This window comes from Chiloscyllium plagiosum, unplaced genomic scaffold (genome assembly GCF_037043375.1).
Source record: "Chiloscyllium plagiosum isolate Xiang-an unplaced genomic scaffold, Cpla_swu_hap1 HiC_scaffold_10, whole genome shotgun sequence".
Classification (NCBI taxonomy): Eukaryota; Metazoa; Chordata; class Chondrichthyes; order Orectolobiformes; family Hemiscylliidae; genus Chiloscyllium; species Chiloscyllium plagiosum.
The window spans coordinates 5,921,245-5,943,769 of NW_028270148.1; the positions used below are offsets into that span (position 1 = coordinate 5,921,245).

Consider the following 22,525-nt stretch of genomic DNA (forward strand, 5'->3'; position numbering starts at 1 on the left):
GGGCAATTCAGGAATGGGTCATGAATGCTGGCCCAGTCAGTGACATCCACATCCCATGAATGAATAAAAAATAAACCATCACTCAACATGGCCCTGTGTTTATTGTAATCATTCTGGGGATGTGGGTGTGGTTGTCTGCACCAGCTTTTATTGACCATCTTTTGTTACCCTGGTGATGGTATGAACTGACAGTGGGCAGTGAGTGCAATGTGATCACAGGTCATTAGTGGTCATGTCTGAGACACACATACACACACACACACATACTTTTCCAATTTTCCCTTCATAACCCTGAGGTGTTGTGACCAACTGCAGCCTTGACTGACATTGTCTCTGGGATATATACATTCCCCACTGGCTAGTGAGACAAGGCTGGGAGCTCCCAGGCACGAATCACTGAGTTATCTCCTGAAATAACCCAGTACATGTGAAATTATCTTTTGTTGCTGCATTTGATGAAAGATTAATTTTGGAAATTAATAATATTTTCAATGTTATTTGACAGGCCCTAAAGGAACTCCTGAAACCTAAACTACAGAATCAATCTTTCTGTGCAATACCTGGGTCCTGGAACATAAGGATTATCAGATGCTGACTGCGGGACACTGTTCCCAGACTATACACACTCATTGATAGAAATTGTAAATAGTTGAGGCCTCAGCACTGACCCTGTGACAGTCTCTGACTCCAGAAGCACAGTTTAATTTGATTAATGTATGTCTCCTCTCTGGGCACTTTGGAATGGCCAACAAATGCTGGCTCGTTATTAATGCCCAATATCCATGAACAAGTGAAAGGTAGGCTTCGCTAGTTACAGCCCGAAACAACTCATTTATCATTGCTGCTTGTTGTTGTAAATCTATCCTCTATTCATGATAAAATGATCCTCCCTTCAATGTGAGCTGTTGTTGGACAGCATAACCTCTGATGTGCTTTAGAAATAAAAATGTACCACATCGATAGATCGCCCTTTCTCCTCATTGCTTGTTGTTTTGTCAACAAGATAATCAATGTGTCATTAATACTTTCATTTTCACAAAACCTTGGTGACTCTGTCTGTCTGCACTGAGATTTCAAAGTCTCTTGCTATAACAGCCTTGGTCATGGATTTGAACATTTTCTCCTCTTTGCTATTTTCTTGGCTTTATTACTGACTTGGAAGAGAACTTGCAGAGGGTGGTATTCGCATATATCTGCTCCCCTTGTGCTTCTAGATGGAAGTGGTCGTGAGTTTAGAAGATGCTGTCTAAGGACATCTGGTGAATTTCTGCAATGCATCTTGTATCTAGTACACACTGCTGTTACTGAGCATCGGTGGTGGAGGGAGGAGATGACATTCAAAGGTGTCATTCAAGCGGTTGCTTTGTCCTGGATGGTATCAAGCTTATTTCCTTTTGTTGGGATGTTTAAAGATGATATCACGTACGCCACACGTTCCTTAACTTCTGCCCCTGTAGCTGACGCCACCACAGCCACTTCCACCTCCATCGACGTCACTCACCTGAATATCAATGATGGCATCACATGTGTCATATGCGATGTCACTTCCGCCCCCTGTGGATGCCACTGAAGGCACCACTTCCAACTCCCTGAACCTCAGGGTGAGCATCATTTCTGTTGGTGACATCACCCATGATGCTATAACCACACCCACTCTTGAGAGAGTCTCCACCCCCACTCTCAGCTCCAGCCCACACAAGGTCACACCTCTCACCTCCAGCCCCACACCATGAACTATCTCCCATCTCACCATCCCCCTGTCCACTTCCTCACTGACCATGAATGATCATTCCTCAGTAAAGGCCTCACCTTCATTCCCCCTATGCTCCTGGTTCAATGAATTGTACACACGTTGCAAAATCGAACAATTCCACTGCCTCCACTTCTGACTCCATGATTACATTTTCCATCAGGACTCCCACCCACCCTCCAAGGACCCCCTTCTCCCACCTCCAAAGCAACCCACCCACCTTGACTCCCCATGCTGATCTCTTACCTGCCCTTGATCTCTTCATTTCCAACTGCAGCCTGGACATTGACTGCATCAACCTGTCTGCTCACCTCACCCAGTCCAACCTTTCACCCTCCCAATGTGCAGTCCTCCACTCCCTTCACTCCAACCTCAATCTCACCATCAAACCAGCAGAGAAAAGGAGTACAGTGGTAGTTTGGTGCACTGACCTCTACACCGTGAAGCCAAGCGCCAATTCATGGACTCCTCCTCCTGTTGCCCCCTCAAGCACAACCTCATCTCCCATCACCAAACCATTAACTTCCAGACCATCCACAAACCCAATCACTTCAGGGGATCTCCCACCCACAGGCTCCAACCGCATCATCCGGGAACCCTGCACTGCCTGGGTCTACCTTCTATCCAAAACTTCACAAACCTGACTGCCCCGGTTGACCAGTTGTCTCAGCCTGCTCCTTCCCTGCTGAACACATCCATGCATACCTTGACAACACCCTGTTCCCCCTTGGTACAGACACGCCCCACCTATGTTGGGGACATCACCCACACACTCCAACTCCTCCATGACTTTAATTTCCCTGGCCCCAGTGCCTCACCTTCACCATAGACATCCAGTCCCGGTACACATCCATCCGCCTTGACAAAGGCCTCCAAGCTCTCCGCTACTTCCTCTCACAAACACACCCTCATCTCCCATCACCAAACCATTAACTCCCAGACCATCCACAAACCCAATCACCTCAGGGGACCTCCCACCCACAGGCTCCAACCACATCATCCGGGAACCCTGGGCAGCATGGTGGCACAGTGGTTAGCACTGATATCTCACAGTGCCAGAGACCCGGGTTCAATTCCCACCTCAGACAACTGTCTGTGTGGAGTTTGCATATTCTCCCCGTGTCTGCATGGGTTTTCTCCAGGTGCTCCAGTTTCCTCCCACAGTCCAAATATGTGCAGGTTAGGTGAATTGGCCATGCTAAATTGCCTGTAGTATTAGGTGAAGGGGTAAATGTAGGGGAATGGGTCTGGGTGGGTAGCTCTTCGGAGGGTCAGTGTGGACTTGTTGGGCCGAAGAGCCTGTTTCCACACTGTAAGTAATCTAATCTCACACCAATCTAACCAGTCCTCTTTCACTGACATTCTCATCCAATTGACTGAACTGGTCCTCACACTCAACAACTTCTCCTTTGAATCCTCCCACTACCTCCAGACCAAAAGAGTACACTGGGCAACCACATGGGTCCCAGCTATGCCTGCCTCTTCATCGGCTACGTGGAACAGTCTATCTTCCGTAGCTATACCAGCACTATTCCCCACCTTTTCCTCCGTTACATCGATGACTGTACCGGCACCACAATGTGATCCCATGAGGAGGTTGAGCATTTCATCAACTTCACTAAAACCTTCCACCCCGACCTCAAGCTCACCTGGACCATTTCAGATACCTTCCTCCCCTTCTGGACCTCTCCAGTACCATTTCCGGTGACCGACTCAACATGGACGTACAGTACAAACCCAATGACACCCACAACTACCTGGATTACTCCCAGCCTGCCCTCTGTAAAATCACTATCCCTTATTCCCAATTCCTCCGCCTCTGCCACACCTGCTCCCAGGAGGACAAATTCCACAGTAGAACATCCCAGATGGCTTCCTTCTTCAAAGACCACAATATCCCCTCCCATATGCTCGATCCCCTACTCCTCACCTTCCACACCCTCAAACTCCGGATATATCGTGTCATCCTCCACCATTTCCACAACCTACAAACATACCCCATCACCAGGGATATAAATCCGTCCCCACCCCAATCTGTGTTCCAGGGAGAACATTCCTTCTGTGATTCCCTTTCTGTGCCCCAAAACAACCCACCCCCCACTCCCGGTACCTTCCCTTGCCACCACAAGTAGTGCAAAACCTTCACCCACACCTCCCCCTTAACCTCCATCCAAGGCCTCAAAGGATCCTTCCACATTCAGCAGAGATTTACCTGCACTTTCACACACGTCACCTACTCTACCTGCCGCTCCCGATGTGGACTCCTCTACATTGGGGAGAGAGAACACCTACTTGTGAACCATTTCAGAGAAAATCTCTGGGACACATGCACCAAACTACCACACTTTCCCGTGGCCGAACACTTTAACTCTCCCTCCTACTCCGCAGTGGACATGCAAGCCCAATGTGTGCAGGAAAATTTCTTGACACAGTATGTAGACATGGCAATAAGGGTTGAGGCCACATTAGATTTGGTACTGGGTAATGAACTCGGCCAGCTGTCAGATTTAGAGGTAGGTGAGCACTTTGTTGATAGTGACTACAATTTGGTTATGTTTACCTTGGTGATGGAAAGGGATAGGTATACACCCTAGGGCAAAAGTTATAGCTGAGGGAAAGGCAATTACAATACGATTCAGCTAGATTTAGGATGCTCAGGATGGGGAAGGAAACTGCAGGGGGTGGGCACATTTGAAATGTGGAGCTTATTCAAGGAATAGCTGCTGTGGTCCTTGAGAAGTTTGTACATGTCAGGCAGGGAGGAAGTTGTCGAGCGTCGGGGGGGGGGGGGGTGCGGGGGCAGCGTGGTTTACTAAGAAAGTTGAATCTCTTGTGTAGATGAAGAAGAAGGCTTATGTTAGGATGAGATGTGATGGCTCAGTTAGGGCACCTGAGAGTTACAAGTTAGCCAGGAAAGACTGAAAGAAAGAGCTAAGAACAGCCAGGAGGGGACATGAGAAGTCATTGGTGGATTGGATTAAGGAAAAACCTAAGGCTTTCTATAGCTATATCAGGAATAAAAGAATGACTACAGTAAGATTCGGGGCAATCGAGCATAGTAGTGGGAAGTTGTGCGTGGAGTCAGAGGAGATAGGGGAAGTGCTAAATGAATACTTCCCATCAGTATTCACATTAAAAAAAGACAATGTTGTCGAGGAAAAAACTGAGATACAGGCAACGAGACTAGATGGGATTGAGGTGCATAAGGAGGACATGTTAACAATTCTGGAAGTTAAAGATAGATAAGTCCTCTGGGCTGGATGGGATTCATCCTTAGATTCTCTGGGAGGAGGAGATTGTCGAGACTTTGGCTTTGATCTTTAAGTTGTCATTGTCTACAGGAATAGTGCCAGAAGACTGGAGAATAGCAAATGTTGTTCTCTTGTTCAAGAAGGGGAGTAGAAACAACCCTGGAAATTCTCGAACTGTGAGCCTTACTTCAGTTGTAGGTAAAGTGTTGGAAAGAGTTACAAGATATAGGATTTATAATCATCTACGGAAGACTAAGTTGATTAGTCAACATGATTTTGTGAAGGCTAAGTTGTGCCTCACAAGTCTTATTGAGTTCTTTGAAAAGGTGACCAAATAGGTGGATTGGGGTAAAGCAGTTGATGTGGTATAAATGGATTTCAGTGAGGCGTTTGATAAGGTTCCACATGGTAGGCTATTGCACAAAATGTGGAGGCAGGAGATTGAGGGTGATATAGCAATTTGAGCTGAAAATGTATTGCTGGAAACGTGCAGCAGGTCAGGCAGTATCCAAGGAACAGGAGAATCGACGTTTCAGGCATAAGCCCTTCTTCAGGAATATAGCAGTTTGGCTAGCTGAAAGAAAACAGAGAGTGGTGGTTGTTGAGAAATATTCATCCTGGAGTTCAGATACTCAGGGGATACCGCAAGGATATGTTTTGGGCCCACTGTTGTTTGTCATTTATATAAATGATCTGGATGAGGACATAGAAGGATGAGTTAGTAAAATTTGCAGATGATACTAAGGTCGGTAGAGTTATGGATAGTGATGAAGGATGTTGAAGGTTACAGAGAGACATAGATAAGCTGCAGAGCTGGGCTGAAAGGTAGCACATGGAGTTTAATGCAGAAAAGTGTGAGGTGATTCACTTTGAAAGGATAAACAGGGAGACAGAGTACAGGGCTGATGGTAAGATTTTTGGGAGTGTAGGTGAGCAGAGAGATCTCGGTGTCCAGGTACACAGATCCTTGAAAGTTGCCACCCAGGTTGATAGGTTTGTTCAGAAGGCATACAGCGTTAGCTTTTATTGGTAGGAGGATTGAGTTTCAGAACCATGAGGTCAGGCTGTAGCTGTACAAAACTCTGGTGTGGCCACATTTGGAGTATTGCGTACAGTTCTGGTCACCGCATTACAGGAAGGATGTGGAAGCATTGGAAAGGGTTCAGAAGAGATTTACTAGGGTGTTGCCTGGTATGGACGGAAGGTCTTATGAGGAAAGGCTCAGGGATTTGAGGCTGTTTTCATTAGAGAGAAAAAGGTTGAGAGGCAACTTAATTGAGACATATAAAATGATCAGAGGGCTAGATAGGTTTGGAGCCTTTTTCCTCTGATGGCAATGGCTAGCATGAGGGGACATAGTTTTAAATTGAGGGGTGATAGACATAGGACAGATGTCAGAGGTAGTTTCTTTACTCAGAGAGTAGTAGGGGTATGGAACGCCCTGCCTTCAACAGTAGTAGACTTGCCAACTTTAAGAGCATTTAAATTGTTATTAGATAGGCATATCAATGAGAATGGAATAGTGTAGCTTAAGTGGGTTTCAGATTGGTTCCATAGGTCGATGCAACATCGAGGGCCAAAGGGTCTGTACTGCACTGTGACGTTCTATGTTCCATGTTATGTGTAATTTATTTAACTACGATGTAGCAAGCTTGATCAGACTAACATCAACACTCTCAAGGGCAGATTAACAAACCCGGGTCAAAGGGAATGTTACTCAGCGACCGTGAACAAGCTCCTCCCCCGACTGAACACAGAGCAAAAGGTGTTCTTGATCAGGCTTTGGGGAAACAATGTCTGTCACCCCTAAAATTTGCATCTTCACCACTTTTTCTCTGAGTACATCTGGAATATTTCTTTTCTTACTTTAGTCCTTCAAAATATTCAATTATTTCAATTGTGCCTCCTTCACAAGGAGTGGGTTTTATAAGGCCCTGCCACTGTGTAATATTTAAAGTTGGGGCAGTTACACAATAAATAAAATGGAGTCCCTGCCCTTTGCCTTCGATTCTAGCTCCTAATTGAGGATGGGATGTGTCAAATCTGCTTTGGGAGTACCCTGTGCCCAATGGCATACTCTGCGATGACCCATTCCAACTTGACCCTCCTACTCCAGCCTTTCCCCCTCCCCCTTCCCCCTTCCCCAGCTAGTTGGGGCTCCAATCCCAGCATGAGTACAATGCTCAGGTTTAGGGTCAAGCCCGTGCTCCATGCTACCCTTCCCCGCTCCCCCCACCCACCCCCCGGGGCTGAGAAGACAAATAATGAAATGAAGTGAGAATGGGACAGGAACCTGTCTCAGACAGAAAGAAAGAATATGTTCAACCATCAAACAATACAGCACAGAAGGCGGCCCTTTGGCCCATTGTGACAATATCAACTCTTTGAGCCAGATGTCTAATAAGCCCCACTATTCAGTTTCCAACCTCACCAACCCCATTATTAAACTGCAGGGAACCTTTACTCAGTGTTATTTATTTACAGAGTGAAACAATAAAAGCACAGACCTCTGAACCCAATGCAATCAGTTTTAATACTCTTTATGTTTCTGAATCTGAGATCGAGTCCTGCACCTACGTGCCCTCTCCAAAGCCTTCACATCCTTCTGGTAGTGTGCTGACCAGAAAAGTATTACAGAGGTGGAAAGGACGATGGATGAGGACTTGCCATCTGAGGTAGTTTGGGCTGAGGTTAGGAATAGGAAAGGTGAGGTCACCCTGTTAGGAGTCTTTTACAGGCCTCCTAATAGTCCTAGAATCATTGAAGAAAGGATAGGGAAGGTGATTCAGGAGATGAGTGACAGTAATAGGGTGGTTGTTATGGGGGACTTTAACTTTCCTGATATTGATTGGGAAAGCTATAGCTCAAGTTCGTTAGATGGGTCAGTGTTTGTTCAATGTGTGCAGGAGAGTTTCCTGACACAATATGTAGACAGGCCAACAAGAGGTGAGGCCATACTGGATTTGGTTCTGGGTAACGAACCAGGCCAGGTGTTAGAATTAGAGGTAGGTGAGCACTTTGGGGATAGTGACCATAATTCGGTGATTTTTACTCTCGTGATGGAGAGGGATAAGTGTGTACTACAGGGCAAGAGTTATAGCTGGGGTCAGGGAAATTATGATGCGGTGAGGCATGACTTAGGATGTGTGGCTTGGAAAAGTAGACTCCAAGGCAAGAGTGTAAATGATATGTGGAGCTTGTTCAAAGAGCAACTATTGAGTGTCCTTGATAATTATGTACCTGTCAGGCAGGGAGGAAAGGGTCGTGCGAGGGAGCCGTGGTTTAATAAGGAATTGGAATCCCTTGTTAAATGGAAGAGGGCGGCCTATCTCAAGATGAGACGTGAAGGTTCAATTGGGGTGATTGAGAGTTATAGGGTAGCCAGGAAGGACCTGAAGAGAGAGCTAAGAGCAGCAAGGAGGGGACATGAAAGGTCCTTAGTCGGTAGGATTAGGGAAAACCCTAAGGCTTTCTATAGGTATGTTAGGAATAAAAGAATGACTAGGGTAGGAATAGGTCCAGTCAAGGATAGTAGTGGGAAGTTGCGTGTGGAGGCGGAAGAGATTGGGGAGACACTGAATGAATACTTTTCTTCAGTATTTACTCAGGAACAGGGCATTGTCGTCGATGCGAATACTGAGTCACAAATAAGTAGAATGGATGGCTTTGAGGTATGTAGAGAAGAGGTGTTGGAAATCCTGGAAAAGGTGAAAATAGATAAGTCCCCTGGGCCTGATGGCATTTATCCTAGGATTCTCTGGGAAGCAAGGGAGGAGATTGCAGAGCCATTGGCCTTGATTTTTATGTCCTCTTTGTCTACAGGAGTAGTGCCAGAAGACTGGAGGATAGCAAATGTGGTTCCCTTGTTCAAAAAGGGGAGTAGGGATAACCCTAGTAACTATAGGCCGGTGAGTCTCACTTCTGTTGTGGGCAAAGTCTTAGAGAGAATTGTAAGGGATAGGATTTATGCACATCTGGATAGGAATAATGTGATCAAGGATAGTCAGCATGGTTTTGTGAAGGGCAGGTCGTGCCTCACAAACCTTCTTGAATTCTTTGAAAAGGTGACGAAGGAGGTTGATGAGGGGAAAGCGGTAGATGTGGTATATATGGATTTTAGTAAGGCGTTTGATAAGGTTCCCCATGGTAGGCTACTGCAGAAAATACGGAGATATGGCATTGAGGGTGAGTTGGAGGTTTGGATTAGGAATTGGCTGGATGGAAGAAGACAGAGGGTAGTAGTTGATGGCAAAGTTTCTTCATGGAGTGCCGTCACTAGCGGTGTTCCGCAAGGATCTGTTTTGGGACCATTGCTGTTTGTCATTTTTATAAATGACCTGGAAGAGGGGTTAGAAGGTTGGGTGAGCAAGTTTGCGGATGATACGAAAGTCGGAGGAGTTGTTGACAGTGAGGAAGGATGTGGCAGGTTACAGCAGGATATAGAGAAGCTGTAGAGCTGGGCAGAAAGTTGGCAAATGGAATTCAATGTAGCTAAGTGTGAGGTGATTCACTTTGGGAAGACTAACAAAAAGATGGGGTACTGGGCTAATGGTCGGATACTTGGTAGTGTGGATGAGCAGCGGGATCTTGGTGTCCATGTACACAGATCTCTGAAAGTTGCCACCCAGGTAAATAGTGCGGTGAGGAAGGCATATGGCGTATTGGCTTTTATTGGTAGAGGAATTGAGTTCCGGAGTCCTGAGGTCATGATGCAGTTGTATAAGACTCTGGTGCGGCCGCATCTGGAATATTGTGTGCAGTTTTGGTCGCCATACGATAGGAAGGATGTGGAGGCACTGGAACGGGTGCAGAGGAGGTTTACCAGGATGTTGCCTGGTATGGAAGGAAGATCGTATGAGGAAAGACTGAGACACTTGGGGCTGTTTTCATTAGAGAAAAGAAGGTTTAGGGGTGACTTGATTGAGGTGTACAAGATGATTAGGGGGTTAGATAGGGTTGACAGTGTGAACCTTTTCCCGCGTATGGAGTCGGGTATTACAAGGGGGCATAGCTTTAAATTAAGGGGGGGTAGATATAGGACTGAAGTTAGGGGTAGGTTCTTCACTCAGCGAGTCGTAAGTTCATGGAATGCCCTGCCAGTAGCAGTGGTGGACTCTCCCTCTTTATGGGCATTTAAGCGGGCATTGGATAGGTATATGGAGGATAGTGGGTTAGTATAGGTTAGGTGGGCTTGGATCGGCGCAACATCGAGGGCCAAAGGGCCTGTACTGCGCTGTATTCTTCTATGTTCTATGTTCTATGTATACAATATTCCAAATGTGACTGAACTAAAGTTCTATCCAGCTGCAACATGAGCTGCAGCTTCATCTAACAGGCAGCTCTGCCCCATTCCCATCTCCCGTTGTCCTGCAGAGGGAAACACCAACACAAACCTGGTTCAATCATTTGACACCCACACAGACATTTAAGAAAGCATTTCTTTTTAAAGGTTCACTGAGTGTTGATGTGGATTTGAGTGAAACCAACAAAGGCTCTCAGTTTCAATCTCTGCGCAATGTTGCTCAAAGTGACCCCAATCACAATCTTCCTGAATGCTCTTTAATTTCTTTGTTTTATCCACTGTCACATCCTGGGAGGTGCATGCTTGGGGAGGACAGAAGCAGACTCACTGGTGATGGGACTCAGGTTGAACTGTTTGCCAGATCTGACTATGTGGGGTCACCACCTGACTCAGAGTTTGCTGAATGAATGTTGCTGCATGGATCAATCCAAGGGGCAGTCATGAGGGATTTGGGGCAGATTCCAGGAAGCTAGTTTGACCGGCACCAATCTCTGGGAGGATTGACCTGAGAGATTTTGATGTTCAACAGGGCCATCAACAATTCAGCACATTCTTTCTGTTTAAATAATCATCCAGTCCCCTGTTAAATGCCTCAATTGGACCTTAAAACCAGAAGATAAAGGAGGAGGATTCGGCCATTCAGCCCCTTAAACCTGCTCCATCATTGAAAGAGATCGTGGCTGTTCTGCTAAACCCCATCTCCGCTTTCCTGCCTTTTCCCCATAACTCTTAATTCTGTTACTCATTAAAAATTTGTTTCTCTCAAACTTGTATATACTTCATGACCCAGCATCAACAGCCCTCTGCAGTAAAGAATTCCATAGATTCACTTTCTCAGGGAGAAGAAATTCCTCCTAATCCCATCTTAAATCGGACACTCATCCTTCTGAGATTTCACCGTCTGGTCCCAGAGTCTCCCCGAAGGGGAAACAACCTCCTCTTTGTATTCACCCTATCAAGGCCCAACGAGGCTGTTGGTTTCAAATCTTCTTTTCATTCTAAAATACAGTCAGGACATGTCTCTGTTCCTTTGGAGGGAGAATAAAACTGCGTACACATCATGCAATTAGCCTTACATTTATAGTTGGAAAATTATTGTTATCAGTTATTATCAGCAGAACACTTGGAAAACATAATCTGATCAAGCAGAGTCAGTGTGGCTTTATAAAAGAAATATCATGTTTGACTAATTCATTAGTTTTTCAAGAAAGTTTTAACAAGAGTGGATAGTGGGGAAATCTGTTGTGCTTGGATAATAATTGAAGGTGTATATTGGCATGGCTTCAGAATTGGCTTATGGACAGGAAACAGTGAAGGAGAGTAAGGGCTCTTTTTCAGGCTGGTGACCCATGATCAGTGGGGTTCCACAGGGATCAGTGCAGGGACCTCAACTGTTTACAATTTATATTAATGACTAGGAGAAAGTGAATGTACTGCAGAAATATTTCCAAATTATGAAAATACATGAAGTGGCATTTTGTGTGAAAGACACAAACATTTTATGGAGAGATTTGGTAATTTAAGAAATTGGGAAAAAGAATCTGGTCGAGTATAATCTGGGAAAAAGTGAAGTTGCTCATTTTGGAAGGGAGAACCAAAAAAAAAGGTTCTTATTTAAAATTGCAGAAAGCTACAATACAAAGGGACTTCAGGAAATTTGTGCAGGTAATATAAAAGCTAGCAGACAGGAGCAGCAACTAATCAGGAAGACAAATGATATGTTGGCCCTTATTTCAAGGGAGTTGTACTATAAGAGAAGGGAATTCTTACTGCATCTGTAACATGTGCTGGTGATGCCACATCTGCAGTACTGTCAGCGGTTTTTGTTCCAATATTTAAAGAAGGACATTGTTTCATTGGAGACAGTTCAGGGATTGTTCACAAGGATCATTTGTGGGATGGAAAGATTGGCTTATGAGCGAAGGCTGAACAGTTTGGGACTCTACTCAATGGAATTTAGAAGAATGAGAAGTGATCTAATTGAAACATACAGGACTCTGAAGGGGCCTGATCGGGTAAATGCTGAGAGAACATTTCCCATCATGGGAGAGTCTACGACCAGAGAGCACAGTCTCAGAACAAAGGAGCACCAATTGAAGACTGAGAAGAGGAAGAATTTCTTCTTTCAGAGAGTTGGGAGTCAGTCGATTCCTTGCCAAAGAGAGCTGTGGGAGCAGCGTCCTTGTGTATATTTAAGGCTGAGATCGATAGACTCTTGATCAGCTGCCAGGAAAGGGTAGGAAAGTAGATGTGAGTAATGTCAGCTCAGCCATGAACCTACTGAATGACCTACTCCTGTTCCCACTAATGTAATTCTTATGGTCAACCTATTCAATTATTTCTACTCTTCCTGAAAAATAGGCAGTTTTGCATTTTCCAAGCGGCATGGTGGCACAGTGGTTAGCACTGCTGCCTCACAGCGCCAGAGACCCGGGTTCAATTCCCGCCTCAGGCGACTGACTGTGTGGAGTTTGCACATTCTCCCCGTGTCTGCGTGGGTTTCCTCCGGGTGCTCCAGTTTCCTCCCACAGTCCAAAAGATGTGTAGGTCAGGTGAATTGGCCATGCTAAATTGTCCGTAGTGTTAGGTAAGGGGTAAATGTAGGGGTATGGGTGGTTTGCGCTTCGGCGGGTCGGTGTGGACTTGTTGGGCCGAAGGGCCTGTTTCCACACTGTAAAGTAATCTAATCTAATCTAATTATACTCCATTTGCCATTAATTGCCCAATTCACATGTCTCTCTCTCTCTCTCTGCAGACACTCCGTCTCCTCTTGATATCTCACTTTCCTCCTTATGTTGGTGCCATCACCAAATTGATCTTCCATCTAGAATCAGAGATTGCTGTGCTGGAGTCTTTCATTCTTCACCCAGAATGGTGTTCCTTAAAATTTGTGCTGCATCTCCTCCTCCATTTCCTCTGAAGTGGGATGGAATATTGCTGGACAAGGGGACACAACCTTCCAGTGGGACCCACCCTGACTCACTAACTGAGCTGAAGTTCCCTCGGCCTGATCGTGGGACCATCACTGGCTCCATGCCCTCTACCCACTGGCTCCATGCCCTCTACACCTTGTGACCCTCACATTTGTCTCCAATCTGCCCGAGTTTACCCCATTTCCCTCAGTCACCCAGAAGTTCGGGGGAAAGACCGAACAATCAAAGACTGATATTAATTTATTGGTATTTTTTATTCTGAAGGTCCAAATGTCCCAGTTCTTCTCCAGTCTCTGATCCTGGAATAGGTCACCAAGGTTCATGCTGCCTGGTTACCGTGCACCATGAGGAATGCTGCAGTGACACACACTGTTGTTCACTGGTAGCACATTCAAAAACAGGTTACATTGTTCTGGGTTTTAACACATGATGTGAGGAGCATCATACAATGGAGCCCAGGATTTTTTGAGTGATTCCAAGCTTCCAGGGGCCCCTTGAACAACAGCTTCAGTCTGACCATTAGAAACGTGCAGCCCAGTTTCACTGAGGTCTATGACTGTAATGTGTGGGGAGATATCAGTGGGAATAGAATCCAGCTGACGGTAATGAGTAAGTCCTGTTTGCCTTACAATAATCTGACACAATAACCACGTGGATTTACTGGAGCGGCGAATGTATTAAATTCCTCTGGCAAAAAAGAGAGCAGAGAGCTCAATATGAAATTAAAACAGTTACTGTCTCTTTTTTTCTTCACAAATAGAAAAAAACTGTTTCACCTCTTGGCGAAAGTGAGGACTGGGGATGCTGGCGATTAGAGTCAAGATTAGAGTGGTGTTGGAAAAGCACAGCAGGTCAGGCAGCATCCGAGTAGCAGGAAAATCAATGTTTCGGGTAGGATCCGTTAGTCAGGAATGAGGCTGGAAGCCTCAGGAGTGGAGTAATAAATGGGAGCAGGTGGGGCTGGGGAGAAAGCAGTTGGGATTGCAATAGGTGGATGGAGGAAGGGGTAAAGGTGATAGGTCGGAGAGGAAGGTGGAGCGGATAGGTGGGAGTAAGATTGACAGGTGGGACAGGTCATGAGGATGGTGCTGAGCTGGAACTGGGGTAAGGTGGGGGGAAGAGGAAATGAGGAAACTAGTGCAGTCCACATTGATGCCCTGGGGTTGAAGGGTTCCAAGACGTAAGATGAGGCATTCTTCCTCCAGGCATCAGGTGGTGAGGAAGTGGCAGTGGAGGGAGCCCAGATTCTCCATATACTCAGCAGAGTGGGAGGAGGAGTTGAAATGTTGGGCCACGGGGTGGTGGGGTTGATTGGTGCGAGTGACCTGCAGTTGTTCCCTGAAGTGTTCTGCGAGAAGGCGTCCAGTCTCCTAAATGGAAAGGAGAATGCTCGGGAAGACCGGATACAATAAATGACATTTGTGGAAGTGCAGGTGAAACTTTGATGGATGTGGAAGGCTGCTTTGGGGCCTTGGATGGAGGTGAGGGGGGAAGTGTGGGTGCAAGTTTTGCAATTCCTGCGGTGGCAGGGGAAGGTGCCAGGAAGAGAGGTTGGGTTGTAGGGGTCGTGGACCTGATCAGGTAGTTACAGAGGGAACGGTCTTTGTGGAAAGTGGATAGGGGTGGGAAGGGAAATGTATCCCTGGTGATGGGGTCCATTTGAAGGTAGCAGAAATATCAGCAGATGATGTGGTTTATGTGGAGATTGGTGGGGTGGAAGGTGAGAACCAGGGGGGTCTGTCCTTGTTGCAGTTGGAGGGGTGGTGTTTGAGGGCGATGGTGCGGGACGTGGATGAGATGTGTTGGAGAGCATTTTCAGCTATGTGGGAGGGGTAATTACGGTCTTTAAAGAAGGAGGCCATCTGGTGTGTTCTGTGGTGGAGCTGGTCTTCCTAGGAGCAGATACGGTGAGGCAGGGGAATTGGAAATACGGGATATCATTTTTGTAGGAGGCAGGGTGGGAGGAGGCGTAATCCAGGTAGCTGTAAGAGTCAGTGGTTTCTAAAAGGTGTTGGTGTTGAGTCGGTCATCATTGATGGAGATGGAGAGGTCCAGGAAGGGGAGGGATGTGTCTGAGATGGTCCATGTGAATTTAAGGTCGGGGTGGAATGTGTTAGTGAAAGTGATGAACTGCTCAACCACCTCACGGGAGCACGAGGTGGTGCCAATGCAGTAATCAATGTAGTGGAGCAAGAGGTGGGAGTGGTGTCGGTGTAACTATGGAAGATGGACTATTCTATGAAGCCAACAAAGAGGCAGACATAGCTGGGGCCCATGACTACCCCTTTCATCTGGAGGAAGTGGGAGGATTCTAAAGAGAAATTGTTGAGGGTGAGGACCAGTTCAGCCAAACGAATGAGAGTGTCAGTAGAAGGGTACTGGTGGGGACGTCGGGAGATGAAGAAATGGAAGGCTTGGAGGCCATGGCCATGGTGGATGGAGGTGTAGAGGGATTGGATATCCATGGTGAAAATGAGGCATTAGGGGCCAGGGAATCAGAAGTCTTGGAGGAGTTGGAGGTCATGGGATGTGTCCTGAATATATGTGGGGAGTTCCTGGACCATGGGGGTATAGGACAGTATCAAGGTAGGTGGAGATGAGATTGGTAGGGCAGGAGCAGGCTGAGACGATGGGTCAGCCGGGGTAGTTAGGCTTGTGAATCTTGGAAAGGAGGTAGAATCAGGTGGTGCAGGGATCCTGAAGTATGAGGTTGGAAGCTATGGATGGGAGATCTTGCAGGGTTCCCAAACTATGCGGTTGCAAGCTGAGGATGGGAGATCGACTCAACTCTTTACAAACCCACCAACTGCCACAGCTACCTGGATTACACCTCCTCCCACCCTACCTCCTCTAAAAATGCTATCCCGTATTCCCAATTCCTCCGCCTCTGTCTTATCTCCCGGGAAGACCAGTTCCACCACAGAACACACCAGGTGGCCTCCTTTTTTAAAGACCATAATTTCCCCTCCAACATAGTTGAAGATGCCCTCCAATGCATTTCATCCTCATCCTGCACCTCCACCCTCAAACACCACCCCTCCAACCGCAACAAGAACAGAATCCCCCAGTCTTCACCTTCCACCCTACCAACCTCCACATAAACCGCCTCATCCGCCGACATTTCCGCCACCTACAAATGGACCCTACCACCAGGGATATATTTCCCTCCCCACCGCTATCTGGCTTCCGTAAAGACCATTCTCTGTAAATGCCTGGTCAGGTCCAAGCCACCCAACAACCCACCCTCTCTTCCTGGCACCTTCCCCTGCCACCGCAGGAATTGCAAAACCTGCACCCACACCTCCTCCCTCACCTCCATCCAAGGCCCCAAAGCAGCCTTCCACATCCATCAAAGGTTCGCCTACACTTCCACCAATGTAATTTATTGTATCCGTTGCTCCCGATGCAGTCTCCTTTCCATTGGGGAGACTGGGCACCTTCTCACAGTGCACATCAGAGAACATCTCCAGGAGACCTGCACCAATCAACCCCACCACCCCATGGCTGAGTATTTCAATTCCTCCCCCCACTCTGCCAAGGACATGCAGGTCCTCGACCCCCTCCACTGCCAGTCCCTCACCATTCGATGCCTGGAGGAAGTACCCCTCAAATTGCACCTCAGAACCCTCAACTCCAGGGCATCAATGTGGACTTCACCAGTTTCCTCATTTCCCTTCCCCTCACCTTATCCCAGTTCCAAACTTCCAGCCCAGCTCCATTCTCATGACCTCCACCTTTCTCACGGGCCTATCACCTTTACCCTTTCCTCCATCCACCTACTGCACTCCCAAATACTTTCTCTTCAGCTTCCCCCCCCCCCACCCCCCACCTCCCCTCCCCCATTTATTTCTCCACCCCCGAGGCTTCCAGCCTCATGCCTAATGAAGGGCTCCTGCCCAAAACATCGATTTTCTTGCTCCTTGGATGCTGCCTGCTTTTCCAGCACCACTTTAATCCTATTTCTCCTCTTGGACCAGTTCTTTAATCTCAAACTCTTTCTCTTCTCTCTATCTTACTGTTTCTCCATCTTGTTTGTTCTCAGTGTTGTATTTAACATTCTCCTGTTCCTAAGTGAAAGTGAGTACTGCAGATGCTAGAGATCGGAGGCAAGATTAGAGTGGTGCTGGAAAAGCTCAGCAGGTCAGGCAGCATCCAAGGAGCAGGAAAATTGACATTTCGGGCAAAAGCCTGAAATTTTCCTGTCTCTGTCTGTTTTGTTTCATTCATTCTTGGGGTGTGGCTATCACTGGCTGGGCCTGCACTTGTCCATCTCAAATGGTCTTTGAGAAGAAATGCCTTCATCCAGAGAGTGGTGACAATGAAGACAGTGCCAATACAGCTAATTCAGTTTAATACTAGCTTCCCGTGTACCACTGCTAACACTATTCTTTTATCCCTTCTATCTTTTCAATCATGCAGAGATACTGAATAATTTATTGGTTATACTTTCTGCATAATGCCATCGTAGTACTTTAATTTCTATTGATTAGGTTTGAGACATTAATCTTTGTGAAGTATCACACTTACTGGGTTCCATGATAAGTGTTGTGCCACTTATAATGTAATGCTATTTGTCCATGTTCCTCACACAGTCCTTACACAGATTAACAAAAAACCCGAGGGCAGGTAAATATATAGAGTAAATAGACAGTCTGTGGTCAATGGTGAATGCTTGATTGGCTCCATAGATACATTTGTTCATCTTCCTAATAAAAATTAGTTTCTTCCAGTATTCACACAGTGCTAAAGGAATCATTCAACAAAAGTCTCCAAAAGAACAGCTTCAGTATAATTCTGCTCTGACCTGTAATTAGATTTGACTACACAATATGTCCTGTGTTGATTATGAAAACTATCTCACCTCGGGTGCCTCGGGCCTGTGTGGAGTTTGCATATTCTCCCCATATCTGTGTGGTTTTCCTCCAGGTGTTCTGGCTTCCTCACACAATCCAAAGATGTGCAGGTCAGGTGAATTGGCCGTGCCAAAATTGCCCATAGTGTCGGGTAGGGGAATGGGTCTGAGTGGGTTACTCTTTGGAGGGTCAGTGTGGACTTGTTGGGCAAAAGGGCTGTTTCCATACTATGGGGAATCTAATATAATATAACATAAACTGTATTAGGTATTAATTAATTAACAACTTTTTTTTTATCTGTTTATAATGTGAGAAATATTGAAAAATATGCTGAAGGATGACAATTTCTAGAACAGCTTGTAAGGTCTCTCAGAAGGTTTCCGCAGTACCCCTCAATGTGTTACAGTCTCTGACACCCTCCTAGATTATCACCCAAGATTTGTTTATTTTATTGAGGGACTGTGGAATCTGTCAGTCTGGGCTGTAAGACAAGAGGGAGGCAAAGCAAGATTCCTCAGAATTTTCCCTGACTCGTTTGCAGTTTATTAAAGAGACCTCAAAACATTTTTCTTTCCAAACTGTATGTGCCTGTTTTACTTTCCTGTAAATAACCTTAGTAACTGCTGCTTCTGTATGAGGTTTTTATGATCGTCAGTGAGATTGGTATGATTTTGATCGAGCTTCAGTAACATTCAGGATTTCTATTCAAAAATGTGTTCCTGCTATGCTATGATCACAAATGGCCTTGATATGTATTTTGGTATTTAACTGATTTCATACAACATCAAACCTAACCATAATGAGGTAAATCTTGAACACACTCTCTCTGACTAAAAGAAGTAAAGTTGAAACCTTTGAGTTTTAAATGGCCAGTTAACATTGCACATTATTTGATCGATATTTATAAACTGTCAGCAACTTTATACCTGATTCTTCTTCATAGTTTGAGCTCTTAACAGGGTCAACAATGTCTTTTCCAAATATAATGTTTTATAGCCTCCAAAATTTACACAGTAATGTATCACTTAAGGAGAACTGAGGGGTGTCCTGATTTCTAATGCATTACTGCTAGCAATCTATTCTCATTGTCATTTCACTGATGGAAAATTAGTGAGGAATTTAATTCTCATATTTTCTGCCCTGTTCCTGGAAGATTTGAATTTGCTCCAATCAAATTTACGACCCTGTTCTCTTAAATTACAACATTTAATGGATTCCACGAAAATGAGCCTGTATTTCCCATCCAACACACAGCCTGATATTGCCTGACAAAAACCTGTCACAGTGAATAAGCAATCTGCCTCTCAGAACAATGAAATTTAAGTGAATGAGAGCACATTCTACTTGAGAAGGAAAATGAAATGCATTGCTTGCTGGTCTCTCAGTTCAGTTATCTTGATCCCGTGTCTTCATTTTATTTTGTCTATCTCCTTGCATGCAATCCGAAGAAGCAAGGATAACTAGGTGTAGTACAGAGAGACCCATTTACTCCCGCACCATCCACCCACACAATGCACAGACTGATCTATTTACGAGCAATACACACAATCATTTACACAAGCAACAAAAACATACATTACATGCATAACCATCTATACACATGCAAACAATACACACAACACCCACTCATGTACATGCAAAATATACAGTATTATACATACAACACACAAACATTAATGTACACACACACATATTCTTACTCACATACATGTACACATATACTCATCTACACACACACACAGCATACACACTTGTGTACATACACTTTCTCACACATGCTCACGTACATAAAGTTTGCACACTCCAGCACACACACACTCACACATAAACATATTTTCTCTCTTATGCATGCACACAGAAAGACAGATGCATGCAGACACTCAAAACACACAAACATGCTCATGTAAACACATACATACATACTCTGAGAAACACACACATAAACTCTCAGACACACAAATACACACACACAAACAGACTCTCCTATACCTATACACACACAAACACACAACTCATGTACACACGATCTCACGCACTCTCAGAATCCCTACTGTGTGGAAACAGGTAATTTGTCCCATTGAGTCCACACTGACCCTCTGAAGAGCATACCACTCAGATGCATGCCCTACTCTATCCCTGTCATTCTGCATTTCCCTTGGATCATCCACCTACCCAGAACATAGGAAATGCAGGATTATGCCTGAATTAGCTCACAAATCAACTTGACCTGCGTGTTTTTGGACTGTGGGAGGAAACTGGAACACCAAAGGAAACCCATGCAAACACGGGGAGAATGTGCAAACTGCACACAGTTTCCTGACAGTGGAATTGAATAGATCCCTGGCGCTGTGACACAGCAGTCCTAACCACTGAGCCACTCTGCCACCCGATATACACACACATAGTCTCTCTGTCTCTCTCTCTCTCCATTGTTTTGGTTCTTCTCTTGAGTTAAGGGAGGGCTGAGAGTCCAACACTCCACAATTTCCTCTTTCGCTTCATTGACTATCATTGGTTACAACTTATCTGGTCCTGGTATCTCCTCAACTTGGAGAAACAATAGCTTATCCAATAACTTCTCCTCATCAGTTTGCAACAATTATCACCTGCTTTGTCACCAGCTGGAATTGTGTTGTGGAAATGCTGGAAGATTTCAACGAAGGAAGTTGTGTGTTGAATGTCACATCAGTTTGAGATGGGCGTCATGGTAAGTTATTTCTATAAATAATTATTTAACTATCCTACTTCATAACAAGAAGAAAATTACAATCAGTCTATACGGATGTCAATGGCGGTAATTTTACCCAGCAGTCCCCACGGTTGAGGAACTCCCCATCACGTCAGCCTAGGACATTGTACTGCACTTGCGCGGCACGGACCTGTCCTAATGCTGCTGAGTGCCGGAGTCACGACAATTGGTAGACTTGGACTTAGTGCTGCGTGCGGAACTATTGCTGTTTCTTTCCTGGCTGCAATATCTATCCTCTTCATAATGTTGTACCTACCACATTTTTATTCATTGTAAGTAATGCTTCTGCTCCCCTTCAAAATCTCTGTATATAACATTTGTTTTTACTCAGTAATATCTATACCTAAGATGGCGCCAGTAAAAGGCAGCCGTTGCAAAATCTTTTCACTGTACTCCTGTACTGGAGTATATGTGACAATACAGTATATTCTATATTACTTCCTCTGGCAGGTCATTCGACACACGAACCACTGTCTGTGCAAAAAACGTTTTCCCTCATGTCCTTTTTAAATCTTTCTCCTCTCACCTTGAAAACAGTCCTCCTAGTTTTGAACTCCCCCATCCAAGGGAAAATACCTGTGCTATTCATCTTATCTATGACCTTCATGATTTTACAAAACTCTATACAGTCACCCCTCAATCTCCAGTGCACCACTGGCAAAAGTTCATCTGTTATAAAAAGCCTATTTTTTTATAATTCAAATCCTCCATTCCTGGCAAAATCCTGGAAATGGTTTCTGAACTTGCAAATTTAAGTGTCCTTATAGCAGGGTGGCCAGAACTACACACTACTCCAGAAGAGGCCCAGTTTGAGGGTTCCAGTGGGATGGTGCTGTTTATTGTAGGCAAAGTGGCAGCGTGGGGAGGGTAGGGGATGCAACAAGTAGATAACTGATCTGTGGAGTGGTGACCAGTGACAAAAACCTTCTTTTACTTTTCTTATTCATGGGATGAGAATGTTGCTGGCTAGGCCAGCATTTATTGCCCATCCCTAATTGCCCAGGAGCAGTTAAGAGTCAACCACATTGCTGTGCGTCTGGAGTCACATGTTGGCCAGACCAGGTAAGGATGGCAATTTCATTCCTTGAAAGACATTAGTGAATCAGATGGGTTTTTCCAACAATCGACAATGGATTCATGAACATCATTAAGCTCTTAATTCCAAATTTTGTTGAATTCGAATTCCACCATCGGCTGTGACAGGATTCAAACCCAGGTTCCCAGAACATGACCTGGGACTCTGGATTAACAGTCCAGCAATAATACCATTAGACCATCATCTCACCACTTCTGCCTGATAACAACTGTATGATTGCTCACACTACATCTGATGAAGGAGCAGTACTCTGAAAACTTGTGACTTCAAATCAAGCTGTTGGACTATAGTCTGATGTTGTGTGACCTCTGACTATGTCCACACCAGGAGAAAGTGAGGACTGCAGATGCTGGAGATCAGAGCTTTAAAATGTGTTGCTGGAAAAGCGCAGCAGGTCAGGCAGCATCAAAGGAGCAGGAGAATCGACGTTTCAGGCATAAGCCCTTCTTCAGAAATGAGGAGGGTGTGCCAAGCAGGCTAAGATAAAAGGTAAGGGGGAGGGGCATTGGGAATGCAATAGGTGGAAGGAGGTTAAAGTGAGGATGATAGGCCAGAGAGGGGGTGGGGGCGGAGAGGTCGGGAAGAAGATTG

At 45.4% G+C, this 22,525-nt stretch overlaps 1 protein-coding gene and 1 pseudogene across 1 annotated transcript in view; both read left to right on the plus strand.

Moving 5' to 3' along the window:
* LOC122553153 (immunoglobulin superfamily member 3-like) overlaps positions 1 to 953 on the plus strand; it is a 76,812-nt gene extending 75,859 nt beyond the window's left edge. Inside the window, exon 13 of the mRNA XM_087991034.1 lies at positions 506 to 953. The gene's annotated coding sequence lies outside the window, so the exon portion shown is untranslated. The remainder of the gene's footprint in view (positions 1 to 505) is intronic.
* A 585-nt stretch (positions 954 to 1,538) lies between these two features.
* Positions 1,539 to 22,525, plus strand: part of LOC148148897 (uncharacterized) — a 92,528-nt pseudogene continuing 71,541 nt past the window's right edge.